Source organism: Sus scrofa, chromosome 2 (assembly GCF_000003025.6).
Source record: "Sus scrofa isolate TJ Tabasco breed Duroc chromosome 2, Sscrofa11.1, whole genome shotgun sequence".
In the NCBI taxonomy this organism is placed as follows: Eukaryota; Metazoa; Chordata; class Mammalia; order Artiodactyla; family Suidae; genus Sus; species Sus scrofa.
The window spans coordinates 56,377,311-56,392,318 of NC_010444.4; positions in this window are offsets into that span (position 1 = coordinate 56,377,311).

Consider the following 15,008-nt stretch of genomic DNA (forward strand, 5'->3'; position numbering starts at 1 on the left):
AATAAAATAGACAATGACGGAGAAATTGACAAATCTTAGTAAGGTACTATCTTACAAGTCTGAACCAGGAAGAGTAGAAAATATGAATTGACTAATTACCAGCAATGAAATTTAATCAGTAATTTTAAAACTCCCAGCAAGCAAAAGTCCAGGTCCAGATTGTTTCCCAAGTGAATTCTACTAAACATTTAGGAAATAATTAACATCAATCTTTCTCAAACTATTCCAAAAAAATGCAGAGGAAGGAAAAATTATGAACTAATACAGTGAGTCCACCATCAACCTGATAACAAAACAAAAGATATCACACACACACACACACACACACACACACATACACAAAATAAAAGGCTAATATCATTGATAAAAATGGATGAAAATACTGCAACAAAATATTAGCAAACTGAATCCAACAATGCATTAAAAAAGTAATACTACATGAACAAGTGGGATTTATCTCAGAGGTGGAAAATTTTCTAATATTCACAAATAAACAAATATGATACACCACATTAGTAAACTGAAGAATTTAAAGTCATATAATCATCTCAACAGAGGCAGAAAAATATTTTGACAAAATTCAACATTTATTTATGATAGAAACTCTACAGAAAGTAAACATATAGAGAAAATACCTCAACATAATATAGACCATATACAACAAATTCACAGCTGATATGCTCAATACTGGAAAAAATGAAAGCATTTCCTCTAACATCAGGAATAAGACAGGATGCCAACTCTCTCCACTTTTACTCCAGATAGTTTTGGAAGTCCTATGCACAATAATCAGAGAAGAAAAAGAGATAAAATAAGTCCAAATTGTAAAGGAAGAACTAATATTGTCACTGTTTGCAGATGGTATGAAACAATACATAGAAAATACTAAAGTCACCATCACAAAACTACTAGAACTTACCAAAGAATTCAGTAAAGTTGCCACATCCAAAATTAATGGCAGAAATCTCTTTCTTTTCTTTTCTTTTGTGTCTACTTGTCTTTTTAGAGCCACATCTGTGGTATATGTAAGTTCTCAGGCTAGGATCCTAATCAGAGCTGTAGCCACTGTCCTATGCCTCAGCCACAGCCACAGCAACACAGAATATGAGCCATGTCTGTGATCTACACCATGGCACATGGCAACACCAGATCCCCAATCCACTTTGCAAGGCTAGGGATCAAAGCTCCTTCCTCATTGATGTTAGTCAGGTTTGTTAACCACTGAGCCATGATGGGTATTCCCTCTTGCATTTGTATATACTAAAAACAAACTATCAGAGAGATAAATTAAGGAAACAATGCCATTTACCATTATGTGAATAATTAAATACCTAGGGATAAACCTATATAAGGAGGCAAAAGACTTGTACTCTGAAAACCATAAAACACTGCTGAAAGAAACTGAAGATGACACAGAAAGTTGGAGAGATGTTCTTGGCATGATTAACATTGTTAAAATAAACATGCTACACAAGGGAAACTATAGATTCAATATGATTCTTATCAAAACTACCATTGGCATTTTTCATAGAATTAGAACAAAAAGTTTTTAAATTTTTTGGATATACAAAAAAAAACCCAAATAGCCAATACAGGAGGAATCATGCTCCCTCCTTCAGATACACTACAAAGCTACAATATTCAAAAAAGTATAGTAGTGGCACAAAAATAGATACAGGTATCAATGGAAGAAAATAGACAACCCAGAAATAAACCCAGGCACTTATTAGAAATTAACTTGTGACAAAGGTGGCAAAAATACACAATGGAGAAGAGATAATCTCTTCAATAAGTGATGCTGGGAAAACTGGTCAGCTAGAGTTAGAAGAATGAAATTAGAACACTCTAAAATACCATACAACTAAAAACACCTCAAACGGATTAAAGACCAAGATGTAAAACTGGATACTATAAAACTCTTAAAGGGAAACGTGGCAAAACACTCTGACATATACCACAGCAACTTGGGGGAAGGGGGGAGGGTGGGATCTATTGCCTAAAGGGAAAGCAAAAATTTTAAAAAAAGAGAGACTTAATTAAACATAAAAACTTTTGGCATTGCAAAACAAAAAGACAACCTACCAAATCGGAGAAAATATTTGCAAATGATATGACTAGAAAGGAATTAATATCAAACATATATAAAAATGCATACAAGTCAACATTAAAAACAGTAAACAAATGATGTAAAAATCAGTGAAAAATTGAATAGACATTTCTTAAAACATGGAATGCAGATCCATCATGCAGGCCATCAGGCCAATGAAGATGCTCAACATCAAGGGGTGGAAAAAGATGGAAGAGAGTAAAAAGTTGAGCTCACCTTCTTACAAAAACACATCAAAAAACACATCCACATGTAAAACAACTCACAGAGAAAACCAACTGAATGCTGGCAGAAGAACTTAAACCTCCAAAAGGGCAAAAAGGGAGAAGGGATTAGGATGGCAGAATAGAAGGACTGGAGCTCAACTTCTCTCCTAAAAACAACAAAATTCACAACTAAAGGTTGAGAAATCTTCACCCAAATGGACTGGAAACCTTAAAAAAGATATGCTAATCCAGAAGAAAAAGAGGAGGGCACATCAAGAGGTAGGAGTGGCAATTTTGCAAAATAAACAACCCCATACCTCCCGGGTGGGAAGCCCCACAGCCTGGAAACTAACTGGTTCACAGAGATTCACCTACAGGAGTGAGAGTTCTGAGCCCCACATCAAACTCTCACATGAGGGGAACTGGCATGGAGAGAAAGAGCCCCTGGAGCATCTGGCATTGAAGGCCACTGGGGCTTGTGCATGGGAGCTCCACAGGACGGGGGGAAATGGAGACCCCATTCTTAAAAGGCACACACAGACTTTCACGTGCACTGGATGTCAGAGCAAAGCAAAGTCTCCATAGGAATCAGGGTCAAACCTGACTGCAGTTCTTGGAGGACATCCTGGAAAAACAGGGGTGAAAGTGGCTTGCTGTGAGAGAAGGACATTGAAAGCAAAGCTCTCGGGAATATTCAGAAGTGTGCCTTTCTCTGGGGGTGGCCATTTTGGGAAAATCTGGCCCCACCCTTCAGGTCAGTCAGCTGCTGAGAAGCCTCAGGGCAAAGAACAACCCAGGTGGGATCACAGACCCGCCCCTCAGTAAACAGGCTACCTAAAGACCCCTCAGGCACACAGCTGCCCCTAATCCCATCCAGAGACTAAGCCCCACCAACGAGAGGGATTAGAATCAGCTCCACCTGCCAGTGGGTAGGCATAAATCAGCCCCTCCCATCAGGAAGCCTACAGGAAGCCCCCAGAGGGGCTTCAGCCACAAGGTGGACAGACACCAGAAGTAAGAGAGGCTACCACTCTAGGATCTGTAAAAAGGTAACCACACCAAAGACCTATAAAAATGAAAAGACAGAGAACTATAACTCAGATGAGGGAGAAAGGGAAAACCCCAGAAAATCAGTGAAGCAATGAGGAGATTCTCAGCCCAGGAAAAAGACTTTAGTCTGTGGATGTGGAAGATGATGCAAAACATTGGAAGTAAACTGGAGGCAAAGATGGATAACTTACAGGAAACACAGACCAAAGAGATACAAGATATAAAACTTTAACCAGAAGAGATGCAAAATACAATAACTGAAATAAAACATTCACCAGAAGCAGCTAACAGCAGAATACAGGAGGCAGAAGAACAAATAAGCGAGGTGGAGGACAGATTAGTAGAAATTACGGATGCAGAAGAGAAAAGAGAAAAAAGATTGAAAGGAAATGAAGAGAATCTCAGAGAACTCTGGGACTACGTTAAATGCACCAACATCCATATTATAGGGGTGCCAGAAGGTGAAGAGAGAGAGAAGGGGACAGAAAAAATATTCCAAGAGATAATAGCTGAAAACTTCCTAACATGGGAAAGGAACCACTCACTCCAGTCCAGGAAGCACAACGAGTACCATATAAAATACACCCAAGGAGGAATACACAGAGAAACATATTACTCAAACTGACCAAAATTAAAGAAAAAGAGAAAATCTTGAAAGCAGCTAGGGAAAAGAAACAACATACAAGGGAACCCCGATAAGGTAATTGGCAGATTTTTCAGCAGAAGCTCTCTAGGCCAGAAGGGAGTGGCATGATATATTTAACGTGATGGAAGGAAAAAAACCTCCAAGCAAGATTACTTTACCCAGCAAGGCTCTGCTTCAGATTTGAAGGAGAAATCAAAACCTTCACAGATAAGAAAAAGCCGAGAAAATTCAGAAACACCAAACCAGCCTTACAACAAATACTAAAGGAACTTCTCTAGGCAGAAAAGAAAAGTCAGCAACAGGAGACAAAAATTCCACAAATGACAAGGCTCACCAGTAAAGGTCTATATACATTAAAGATACGAAATCATCCATGCACAACGTTGCCACCAAAATCAGAAAGCATGAGAAGAGGTAGGTACAAACTCAGGGCACTGGAGATGAACTTGCAATTAAGAGAACAACAACTTAAAACAATCTCATATACATATATAGACTCATATCAAAACTTCAGAATAACTGCAAACCAAAAATCTACAATTTATACACAAACAAATAAAAAAAACAACTCCAACAACACAAAAGATAGTAATCAAACCACAAGAGGAGAGAACAAGAGAAGAAGGAAAGGAAAAAAAAAAAAGAGCAACAAAAACAAATCCAAAGCAATTAATAAAATGGCAATAAGAACATACGTATCAATAATTACCTTAAAGGGGAATGGACTAAACGCCCCAACCAAAAGACATAGACTGGCTGAATGGATACAAAGACAAGATGCATAGATATATGCTATCTTCAAGAGACCCACTGCACCTCTAGGGACACATACAAATTGAAAGTGAGAGGATGGAAGAAATTGTTTCATGCAAAGAGGGATCAAAAGAAAGCTGGCATAGCAATACTCATATCAGACAAAATAGACTTTGAAATGAAGAATATTTTAAGGGACAAAGAAGGTCATTACATAATGATCAAAGGATCATCCAAGAAAAAGATATAACAATTTTAAATATCTATGCACCCAACACAGTTTCACCACAACATATAAGGCAACTGCTAACAACCTTAAAAGGACAAATCAACAGTAACACAATCATAGTGGGGGACGTTAACAACACACGTACAGCAATGGACAGATCATCCAGACAGAAAATCAATAAGGACACATAGGTCCTGAATGATGCATTAAACCAGATGGACGTAATAGATATTTATAAGACATTCCATCCAAAAGTCACAGAATACGCATTCTTCTCAAGTGCACATGGAACATTCTCTAAGATAGGTCATATCCTGGGGTACAAATCCAACCTCAGTAACTCTAAGAAAATTGAAGTCATATCAAGCATCTTTTCCAATCACAACACTCTATGACTGGAAATCAACAAAAAGAAAAAAAAACTTCAAAAAACAGAAACACCTAGGAGACTCAACAACATGCTTCTAAACAACCAAGGGATCACTGAAGAAATCAAAGAGGAAATTAAAAAATACCTATCAGCAAATGACAACAAAGACACAACACTCCAAAACCTATGGGATGCAGCAAAAGCCATTCTAAGAGGAAAGTCTATAGCAATCCAAGCCCACCTCGGGAAACAAGAAAAAGCCCAAATAAACAAGCTAACTTTACATCCCAAGCAGCTGGAGAGAGAACAGACAAGACCTAAAGTTCATAGAAGGAAAGAAATCATAAAGATCAGAGCAGAAATCACTGAAATAGAAACAAAGAAAACCATAGAAAAGATCAATGAAACGAAAAGCTGGTTCTTTGAAAAGATCAACAAAATTGATAAACCCTTAGCCAGACTTATCAAGACAAAAAGAGAGAGCACTCCAATCAATAAAATTAGAAATGAACAAGGAGGAGTAACAACAGACATCACAGAAATACAGAGGATCATGAGAGACTACTCTATGGAACTAAATTCCAATGAAATGGAAAATCTTGAAGAAATGGACAAATTCTGAGAAAAGCACAATCTTCCAACACTAAACCAAGATGAAATAGAAAAGATGAACGGACCAATCACAAGAACTGAAATTGAAACTGTGATTAAAAAACTTCCAGCAAACAAAATGTCCAGGACCAGATGGTTTCACAGGCGAATTCTATCAAACATTTAGGGAAGAGCTAACACCTATCCTTCTGAAACTATGCCAAACAATCGCAGACTCGTTCTATGAGGCCAGCATCACCCTGATACCAAAACCAGACAAAGATCCCACAAAAAAAGAAAACTACAGGCCTATTCCACTGATGAACATCGACGCAAGAATCCTCAACAAAATACTAGCAAACCCAAATCCAGCAATACATTTAAAGGATTGTACATCACGATCAAGTGGGATTTATCCCAGGGATGCAAGGGTTCTTCAATAGCCACAAATCCTTCAGTGTGATACACCACATTAACAAACTGAGGAATCAAAACCATATGATCCTCTCAATCAATGCAGAAAAAGCCTTTGACAAAATCCAACACCCATTTCTGATAAAAACCCTTCAGAAAGTGGGCATAGCAGGAATCTACCTGAACAAGATAAAGGCCATATATGACAAACCCACAGTGAACATCATTCTCAATGGTGAAAAGCTGAAAGAATTCCCGCTGAGATCAGGAACAAGACAAGGATGTCCACTCTCAACACTACTCCTCAGCATAGTTTTGGAAGTCCTAGCCACAGCATTCAGACAAGTAAAAGAGATAAAATGAATCCAAATGGGAAAGGAAGAAGTAAAACTATTTGCAGATGGCATAATACTATACCTAGAGAATCCTAAAGACTCTACCAGAAAACTGTTAGAGCGTATCCATGAATTTGGCAAAGTTGCAGGATACAAAATTAATACACAGAAATTGACTGCATTTCTATACACTAAAAATGAAAGAGCAGGAAGAGAAATTAGGGAAGCAATCCTGTTTACCACCACATCCAAAAGAATAAAATACTTAGGAGTAAACCTACCTAAAGAGACAAAAGACCTGTACTCTGAAAACTCTAAGCCACTCATGAAAGAAACCAAAGGTGACATGAACAGATAGAAAGACATACAATGCTCATGGATTCAAAGAATCAATATTGTCAAAATGACATTACTACTTAAGGCAATCTACAGATTCAGTGCAATCCCTATCAAATTACCAGGGACATTTTTCACAGAACTCAAACAAAATATTTTCAAGTTTGTTTGGAAGCACAAAAGACCCAGAATAGCCAAAAACATCCTGAAAAGGAAAAATGGAGCTGGAGGAAACAGACTCCCGGACTTCAGACTATACTACAAAACAACAATCATCATAACTATATGGTGCTGGCACAAGGACAGAAATATAAGTCAGTGGAACATGATAGAAAGCCCAGAATTAAGCCCATGTACCTACAGCCAACTCATCTATGACAAAGGAGGCAAGACTCTACAATGGAGAAAAGACAACCTCTTCAATAAGTGGTGCTGGGAAAACTGGACAGCTACGTGGAAAAGAATGACATTAGAACATGCCCTAACACCATACACAAAAATAAACTCCAAATGGATTAAAGGCCTAGATATATGACCAGACACTATAAAACTCTTAGAGGAAAACATAGGCCAAACACTCTCTGACATAAACCACAGCAACATCTTCTCAGATCCACCTCTTAGGCTATTGACAATAAAAACAAAAATAAACAAATGGGACCTAGTCAAACTTCAAAGTTTCTGCACAGGAAAGGAAACCCTATACAAAATGAAAAGACAACCCACAGAATGGGAGAAAATCTTTGCAAGTGAATCAACTGACAAGGGATTCATCTCCAAAATTTATAAACACTGTCTGCAACTCATACCAAAAAACAAACCACCGCATCAAAAAATGGGCAGAAGATTGAAACAGAGAGTTCTCCCAAGAAAACAGACAAATGGCTAAAATACACATGAACAAGGTTGAACATCACCCATTATTATAGAAATGCAAATCAAAACCACTATGAGGTGGCACTTTACACCAGCCAGAATGGCCAGCATCCAAAAGTCTACAAACAATAAGCGCTGGAGAGGGTGTGGAGAAAAGGGACCCCTAGTACACTGTTGGTGGGATTGTAAATTGGTGCAACCACTGTGGAAATCAGTATGGAGATGCCTCAGAAAATTAAAAATAGAACTACCATTTGATACAGCAATCCCACTCCTGGGCATCTATCCAGAGAAAACCACAACTCGCAAAGACTCATTTACTCCGATGTTCATTGCAGCACTATTTGCAATAGCCAAGACATGGAAACAACCTAAATGTCCATTGACAGAGGATTGCATCAAGAAGATGTGGTACATATACACAATGGAATATTACTCACCCATTACAAGGAACAAAATACCAGGATTCTTAGAAATATGCATGGACCTAGAAATTTTCATGCTAAGTGAAGTCAGCCATCAATGAAACCCCAACTTCAAATGCTTTCACTGACATGTGGAATCTGAAAAAAGACAGACCGAATTTCTTTGTAGAACAGTTGATGACTCACAGACATTGAAAAACTTATGGTCTCTGGAGGAGACAGTTTGGGGGTTGGGGGGATGCACTTTTGTTATGGGATGGAAATCTTTTGAAACTGGATGATTATGTTCATTATACAACTACAGATTTGATAAATTCCTTTGAGTAATAAAAAAAAAACAAAAAGGGCCAGAAACTCTTGACATAACTCTGTGCCGAGAACAGCTCAGCAGAATGGGGCTGAAGACCAGGTGCTGTGGAACTTAAGGAAAAAAGTTAACATAAAACAAGACACAGAGACATTTATCTTAAGTAAAGGTGGGAACCAGGGGACTCAAGGTCTCAGGGACCAAGAGCCCTGCCTCAAGAAACCACACTGCTTTTATTGTGCTTTTTTGATGAGATCAAGTGAGGAGTGGCTATGGGTGGATGACATAGGGTTTGTTTACTATTATATAAGTTCTTTTACTATTTTAAAAACCACCTAGCTGGTAAAAGATTAAGCTCTTACTCTGACTCTAGGCACATGACTGTTTTTCAAACAGGAAGATGGGATAAAGCAAGGCAAGAAGATGGGATAAAGTAAAGAAGGACAAGATGGAGTTTTCAAAGAAACATGTCTGTGACAACTGTGTAGAACATAAAAGAGAGAGAGAAAAGGAATCAGGACAGGACTAGCATTCCCAAGAAGGAGCTGTGAAGAAGAAAAGGACCCCACATCCTGGGAAGCCACCCTACTGACCAATAGATCAGCTGAGTTAGAGGGACCTTAAAGTTGTCAAGAAAGGTGAAGCAGCTGGACTAAAAACACCACAGCAGAGTGAGAGTTACACATATTATCTGAACTACCAGCCAGGACATCACAGCCTGAGATGCTCAGTTGGGGGCTGGGCACTGAGAATTAGGCTCCAGAAGTTAATCCCAGGGAGAGGACTGGGGCTGGCTCTGTGGGGACAGCCTGAAGGGCTAAGGAGCAGTGCCCCACAGGTGGGGGCATGGTACACTATGGGCTGAGGAGGGGAATGCCATGGCAGAGAGAACCTAGGATAAGATCTGGGCCTGAAGGAGAGGCAAGGTGCTATTGTAAGGGAGGGCGAGAGGAGGAGGGATGGATGACCATAGGAAACTCCTTGCACTGGAGCATGTGCATGCCCATGGGCTCTCAGAGGGAGGGGTGGCTTTGGTGCAGGCTATGGGCAGGGAGAAGCCTCTTGCTGATTTAGGGGAGACTGGGCCCTTCTTGTGCAGACTACCGGTGGCCTGGCACCTCTTTGTGGGCTAAAGGCATGAGGGGACTAAGTGCAACATGGTGACTCTTGCATGATCTATTGGTGGCAGGGACAGACCACAGCAATTATCTCAGAGTCCAGAGGGAGGCATGGCTTTCCATCACTGGGAACTTGTGTGTTGGCTCCAAGGCAACCGCAATCATCTCAGAGGTTGGTGAAAAACAAAAAAAGAGGGCACTGCAACCAAGCACCATATACTGTTGCTCTCACTCCCCTGGGAACACACCCACCCCACAGCTGCCACTGACAAACACTCTGGGTGGTGCCCAGACACTTGGTTGCTGTCCCTTCCCATGACCCTACAACTAGGAGGAGCTGGTGCAGCACCTCCTGTGTGGGCCAAGTGGGACAGGGTGCTTCTTGTGTGGTTTGCAGGTGGTGGGGGCAAACAACCACAGTTATTCCTGATTCCAGAGGTGGGAATGGTGCACTACCAATGGAGATATTTGAACAAAAATCACTTGCAGCCCCAACCACCTCAGAGGGCAATACAGAGAAGGACATTTTGATGGAACACCACCTCTTGTTGCTCTTGCTCTGCAAGGAGCACACCTGTGCTGCTGCTGCCATTGCAAAGGACTCTGGGCAGTGCCCAGACATTTGATCACTGTCCCTTCACAGGAACATGCAACTAGAAACAGCTTGTTCAGTACCTCCTGTGGGTGCTTAACAGCATGAGGTGTTTCTTACATGGTCTACAGGAGGTGGGGGCAAACCACTGCAGTAATATCTGGATCCAGAGGTGGGAGTGGTTCACCACCACTAAGGGTCCATGCACAGATACCACTTGCAGCCCCATTCATGGGGGCATTCAGAGGACGGCAGTGTAACTGAACCACCTGTTGGTTCTTTTGTACCACTTGGAACACACCCGCCCTGCTGCTGCCACTGTCAAATGCTCCAGGAAGTACCCACGTGCCTGATCTCTGTCACTTCCCAGGATCCTGCAACTAGGAGCAGCATGTATAACACCTCGCATGTAGCTAAATCAGATGGGGTGCTTCATGCAAAGTCTACAGGTGGCTGGGGCAAACCACCACAATTATCACTGACTTTAGAGATGGTCATGACCAGCTCCCACTAGGGGTCCCTAAACAGGCACCACCTGTGGTTCCAATCACCTCAGAGGACTTTGCAATCAAACACAAGCTGTTGCTGCTCTCACTCCCTTGGGAACTCATGCACCTAGCTGCTGCTGCTGCCAAATGCTCAGGTCACCTTGAAGACAGCCTAGAGCTCATTACTACTTCCCAGGGCCCTGCAACTAGGAACATCCTGTGCCACATTCCTGCAGATCCTTGCTGCTGTTGAGAGCCCAATGACCAGGCACTGACTGCTGCCCATACTCATTGTCTCCTTCTCCCTGAAAACATGCTGAGCATCCTAGGGATAAAAGCCTACTCACACTGAAGAAAGAGACACCAAATATTCAAACTCCCACACAAAAAGTAAATAGTAACACCCCAAAAAATACAAACGGGTATTCTTGCATTGAAGTAGCCTTTGCAAGACTAATTTAGCTTCTCCAAACTCACAGAAAAATAAAAACACAAGCAAGATGAAGAAGCTCAGAAATGATTCCCAGTTAAAGCAACAGGAGAATTCACCTAAAGCAGTCAACAATGAAACAGACCTCTGCAGCCTGACAGACATTGAGTTCAAAAGGGAGATAGTGAAAATACTGAAGGAATTAAGAGAGTATATGGACGGTAATGTGGATTCCTTTTGAAAGGAACTAGAAAATATAAAGATGAGTCAAAAAACCAGTAGAAAATTCATCTGCAGATGGAATTCCCATTGTGGTGCAGTGGTAATGATCCAAATGGGTACCATGAGATTGTGGGTTTGAACCCTGGCCTTGTTCAGTGGGTTAAGGATCCAGCATTGCCATGAGCTGTGGTGTAGGTTGAAGATGTGGCTCAGATCTGGTGTTGCTGTGGATGTGGCATAGGTCAACAGCTGTAGCTCCAATTAGACACCTAGCCTGAGAACTTACATGTGCCATGGTTGCAGCCCTAAAAAGACAGAAACAAAAAAAATTCATTTGCAAATATACAAACTGAGCTAAAGGCAATAGAAACAGAATGAATGATGCAGAGGAACACATTAGTAATGTGGAAGATACAATACTGGAAGTCACCTAATCAGGACAGTAGACAGAAGACCAAAAGAAAAAATATGAAAGCAATATAAGAGGCCTATGGGATCATATAAAGCATACCAATCTATGCATAATAGGAATTACATAAAGAGAAGAAAAAGCAAAAGGGGATTGAAAATATATTTGAAGATATTATGGCTGAAAATTTTCCAAATCTAAAGGATACTGATATCAAGATACAGGAAGCACAGATGGCCCCAAACAAGTTAAACCCAAAGAGACCCATGCCAACAAATATTAAACTAAAAATGGAAAGAGATAAAGAAAGGGCTCTAAATGCAGCAGTAGAAAAGCAAAGCATTAATTATAAGGGAACCCCCATAAATCTACCAGCAGATTTCTCTACAGACACTCTGCAGGCAAGATACATTTAAAGTGCTGAAGGAAAAAAAAAAAACTTGCAACCTAGAATACTCTATCCAGGAAGAATATCACTTAAAATAGAGGGGAAATAAAGAATTTCTCCAACAAACAAAAGCTAAATGAATACAGAAATATGAAACCCTTTCTAAAAGAAATGAAAAGGTTTCTCTAATTAAAAAAAAAAAGGAAGAACTAGGATGGAGGAAACCACAATTGGAAAACAGTCACTTAAATAAGCCAGCATACAGTTCTAAACAAGAAGATGTTAAAAAAAAAGAGATCAAAATCATAAAATGTGGGGAAGGAAAATAAGAAATTATAGATTATTTATGTATTTTAATTATGTGTTTGAGCCTATATGACTATCAGATTAAAGCAAGCAGATATAGGAAGGGTTAACATACTTAAAAAACAGGGCAACCAACAATCAAAACAGAACATTACATTCACAAAAACTGAAAAGAAAAGTACTCAAGCCCCAAATACATGAAAACTGCCTAACACAAAAAAGAAAAGGGAAACATAAAATCAACTGGAAAACAAGATTTAAAATGGTAATCAATACATGTCTATCAATAATCACCTTAAATGCCAATGGATTTAATGCTCCAATCAAAATAAACTGAGTAGCAGATTGGATAAAAAAGCAAAAAGTTTCAATCTGTTGCCTACAAGAAACCCTTGGGCAAAGGACACATATATATTGAAAGTGGGGGGATGGTAAAAGATATTTCATGCCAATGGACAAGATAGGAAAGCACGAATTTCAATCCTCATATCAGGAAAAATAGACTTTAAAATGAAGTCAGTAAAAAAGAAAAAGGACACTATTTAATGATTAAAGGAAATGTTCAAGAAGAGGATATTACAATAGTCAATATATATGCCCCTAATATAGGAGAACCCAGATACCCCCAAAAAATACTGACTGACATAAAAGGAGAAGTTGATGGGAATACAATCATAGTAGGAGTATTTAGCACCCCACTCACATCAATGGACAGATCCTCTAGACAGAAAATCAATAAGGCAACAGAGATCCCAAAAGGACACAAAAGAAACATTAGATTTAATCGATATTTTCAGGACATTACATCCAAAAAACTCAGAATATACATTATTCTCAAGTGCACATGGAACATTCTCAAGAGTTGATCACATACTGGGTCATAAAGCTAACCTCAACAAATGTATGCCTATAGAAATTATTTCAAGAATCTTCTTGACCACAATGGCATGAAACTAGAAATCAACCACAGGAAAAGAAATGAGAAAAAAAACTGACTACATGGAGACTAAACAATATGCTACTAAAAAACCCACGAGTCAATGAGGAAATCAAGAAGGAAATTAAAAAAATACCTGGAGACAAATGATAATGAAGACAAAACTACTCAAAATCTATGGGAAGCCACAAAAGTAGTGCTCAGAGGGAAGTTCATAACAATACAGGCCTTCCTCAAAGTGAAGAAAAATCTCAAATTGGCAACTTAACCCACCACCTAAAGTAATTAGAAAAAGAACAACAAGCAAAACCCAAAGTCAGAAGAAGGAAGGAAATTATAAAGATCAAAGAGGAAATCAACAAAATAGTGATTCAAAAAACAATAGACAAAATCAATCAAACCAAGAGCTTGTTGTTTGAAAAGGTAAACAAAATTGACAAACCACTGGCTAAACTCACCAAGAAGAGGAGAGAAAAAACTGAAATAAACAAAATTAGAGATGAAAAATGGAAAAAAATAAGAAGTCACAATGGATACTACAGAAATAATAAAAACCATGAGAGAATATTATCAACAATTACATGCCCACAAATTTGACAAGCTAGAAGAAATAGACATCTTTCTAGAGACCTACAGCCTGACAAATCTGAATAAAGAAGTAGATCAAGTGAACAAATGAAGCACAAAAATGAAATTTAATATGTCATAAATGCACTCCCTATGAGTAAAAGTCCAGGACCAGATGGCTTGACAGGTGAATTCTTCCAAACATACAAAGAGTAACTTACATCCATCCTCCTTAAACTTTTTCAAAAGATTTGAGAAGAAGGAACACTGCCAAAGACAGTCTATGATGCCATCATCACCCTAATTCCAAAACCAGACACAGATACCATCAAAAAAGAAAATTATCAGCCCATTACTTTGACGAATATAGATGGAAAAATTCTCAAAATTTTAGCCAACAGAATCCAACAACAAATCAAAAAGATCGTACACCACAACCAGGTGGGATTCATCCTAGGTGCACAAAGATGGTTCAACATATGCAAATCAATCAATGTCACACACCACATTAAAAAAGGAAAATTCAAAAACCACATAAACATCTCAATAGATGCAGAAAAATCATTTGACAAAATCCAATATCTCTTCATGATGAAAACTCTTACCAAAGTGGGTATAGAGGGAACATTCCTGAACATAATCAAAGCCATTTATGACAAATCCACAGAAAATACAATACTCAATGGAGAAATGTTGAACACATTCCCGCTAAAATCTGGAACAAGACAAGGATGCCCAATCTCACCACTGTCATTCAAAAGAGTACTGGAAGTCCTAGCCATAGCAATCAGACAAATAAAAGAAATAAATGGCATCCAAATTGGAAGAGAAGAGGTAAAACTGTCACTGTATGCAGACAACATGATATTATATATAGAAAACCCTAAGGACTCAACCCAAAAACTA